This window comes from Chelmon rostratus, chromosome 2 (genome assembly GCF_017976325.1).
Source record: "Chelmon rostratus isolate fCheRos1 chromosome 2, fCheRos1.pri, whole genome shotgun sequence".
NCBI lineage: Eukaryota > Metazoa > Chordata > Actinopteri > Chaetodontiformes > Chaetodontidae > Chelmon > Chelmon rostratus.
The window spans coordinates 10,158,077-10,161,488 of record NC_055659.1 but is presented as its reverse complement, the minus strand read 5'-3'; positions in this window follow the sequence as shown (position 1 = coordinate 10,161,488).

The window sequence follows — 3,412 nt, the reverse complement described above, 5'->3', positions numbered from 1 at the left end:
TTCGCTAAAAACATATGCAGATTCAACTAAGTCTGTTCTCACTGAAAGATGTCAAAAATCCTACTAAGCACACGTTCATGTGTTCATTTTTTATAAGATTCAGAAAAAAGGCAAAGCTCTCTATAGCTCTAGCTGTATCACTTAAGGTAACTTATGTTGCATATGCATCATCGGTTTAGCCCAGTTGCGGTGAGTTCCTTAAGATAACCCTGATAGTATCCAGTACCTGAAAGGGCAGGAGAAGGATGTGTTTCAGGGAAGGTTTTTGGGAACTTTATCATTTGATTAATGGAGCATTGATATGCATAGCTTATGAAATGAAAGGCTGGGAAATTGCTTTCCTATCTTGATGGGCTGATAATGTGAATGGGATGGGGGACTTGCCTAGCTCAGTCAACAGCACCTGTCATTACACCTTTGGTCCCTATCAGCCCAGTGATCTGTCTTCTCCCGATGTGCTTCAGAGGGGTAATCTCACAAAGCAATTAGGACTTCCTCTCTCTCCCCACTGTATTTAAATGGCAAATTATAATGTACTCCTCCTCTCCAGCTGTGGTAGATGCAATGGCTGCAGTTGGGTGTTTGTGCAAGATGTTCAAAGACTGGAGATTCAGCCATGGCTCATTAGTTTGGGAATTTTGACCAGTGAAGTGCCTCTGCCTAAAACACTGCGCTGCCACACACTTTACTGGAGCATCTTGCAGTACAAAATATTCTTAAGTCTAAGTAAGAAAAATGATTCCTTAGTGCTGTATGAACGTCACATGGTTTCTAGATCCCATTAAATAGGCTGCCATTTGAGGCGAATTCGCCGCTGATTATGTGGGTATTATGTCAGCTGTAACCGACATTCATATTTACAGACACTGCATTTGCGGGTGTAAACAGTGGAGCCACAACATCAGTTCAGCTTAGGGATGGTGCGTGTAAGTTTAAGCTCCCGTAGTGTCTTCTATAAAAGCCAGTCTGCACAAAAAAATGACAGCACTGATTGTTTGTTCAAACATTTAAAGCGACCTACATTTTCCCAACCTCTTGCGGCCATGAGAATAAGGAGTGTTGCCTGTCAGAAAGAGCGTAGTGTTACATTGCTGCAAAACCTCTGAAGTGGCCTATAGTGTCATGTAGGTTGCAACAATCAAACACGGCCTAGTTTTGGTGGTTAAAATGGTCACATGCCCAGTGTTGCTCTGCTAAAATATCCACAGCAAATTCTAAATGACGAAGCGTCACCGCAGTGTGGGCTCCTGTCGTGTTCACGGTGGAAAGGCGCTGCTTTGTTTATTTCTAAAGATGCTTACTGCCTTGTCACATACTCCCTCTGTGCTGGCACTTGCAAAATCCAGCAAAAACCAAGTTGTCACTGACATGGGTGCAGGTGGGAAACTGGAGCACAAATGTAGCCACTGGCTCTCAGCATCTCAGTCTTCATCATACCAGCTGGTAATGATGATGCCTGGGCCAAAGCCACAACAAGGTGAGCTGTGCTGCAGCTTTTTATCAATACTGGCACCCTTCCAACATAGAATAACATACAGGGTAAATAGTGTTCTCAGCATTTGCAAAGTGAAAGACAATCTGGGATGTACAAAATGCTTATTTAGAGTCTGACAGATGATTGAACTGAAGTGGCAAAAGCTACTGTAACCAAATCCAAGTGTGTGTCATTTATCACTTGACCTTCACGCCACCTTCATCTTTTTTGGTAAGACAATAACTAGTATTTATCTAGAATAGACTAGAACACTTTGTCAACAGTTAGAAATTTGCCTTCAGATTCAACAATATCGGCAACATAAAGTAAGCAGTACAATACAAAACAAGCCACAGCCATATTAAACTAGCGGGTGTACCGTTGCCTCAGCGAAAGATATGGTAGAAAACTGTCTTGAACAGTCTTCTGCTGTGTCACATTGAAGGTTTTCCCTCCAGCGTGTTCCACTCCAGCACGAGCGCATCCATCCACTCAAGATAAAAATGCCTCAATTCAAAATTCAAAACAACTTCATCCGTCTGTGGACAACTGCGCACAACAGCTCCCCACACATGAGGTAAACAGGGGCAGAAATACATTCATCTGTGTACTTCCGCTAAAGTGTGAAGCCGTGGAAATATCAGCTGTGATATTGCGAGCCGAGTGAAAAGGAGAGCTATTGTGCCGCTGTTGATTGCGTGGTGTCTTAACTGTAATAACACCATTAATCCTGAAGGAGGGCACCTGCATGCCTTCAGATTGTTGTTTTGAAGTGCATTAATTTCAATCCACTTTATCCAATTACCTCATATTGACACGCCAAGGATAACCAACTGCAAACTGAGGGGAAGTAATCAGAGACAGGGGTTATGTGTGTTGAACTGTATGGGTACACAGCTAAGGACAGATAGGCTTTGTTTTTTTTAGCGTTAATTAATTTTGCTGTGTGGCTGAATTTTCACACAGGCTTCTTTAATAGACTCTACAGCCTTGCCCGTTGATCCTGTGAAGCAATGCATTAAAATCTGCATGCAGCGGTTTGTCCTGACCAGGAGTGATCAGGAGTGAGTGACATGTCTGTCTATGTCATTTTTCAGTCGACATAGACCTGCCTTAGCAGATAACAGTGCTAACAGCACTTCCATGAATGTTTTCAGAGAAATATGTAGATTCCAAAGTTGTTGTTTCTTTCATTTGAATCGTAACAACCTGTTCAGCATCATCAAGCTCATAACTCCCATTTTTCTGTCTGTATTTTCTACTGTTGCTCGGTAGTTACATGGGAGGGTGGCATTCCATTAATCTTGCCTACAAAGGCCAAAGCTCTGATTGGCCAAAGCTCTGATTGGCCAATTGTTCTTGCAACTGGTATTAATAGTCGTCAATGGGCACAACACCAGAACTATTTGAATCACTGAAAAAAATGGAAATTAGGACGATGCTGAAGTCTTGATCCAGGATACAGTTAATTGGGTTGGACCCACAGTCCCTAGTGGTGCTGGCTGTCAGTCTGTATGTGAAAATACCCTAAACCAGCTTCACTGCCTCACTGCAATGACTGTAAAACAGCAACAGGAAACAATAGAAGGTCACCTGAAGTCAGTGACAGGCTTGTGTGATCTAGTGCACTCTGTCTCATCACTGGGGGGGGGGGTTCTCTCCTGTAGCCTCTCTAGCCTTCACATAACAACATAAACCCAGAGATGAGAAGTGTGCAACTCTCCAATCCCACTCATCCAGCCTCTCTGTGGAAGGACTGGCCCGTGGTCTGACAGTGCCATATCTGCCAGCCTGTGCCACTGCCCGGCTCTCTGCCTGCTCCTTAACCCACTACAGCGTGTTACAGACCAGCAATATTGCTGGGACTTGTTAGAGTAAGAGTGGTAAGAGCCCTTAAACTACACCCCAATTTCAGTTTCTGAGAATAACCAGAGTGGC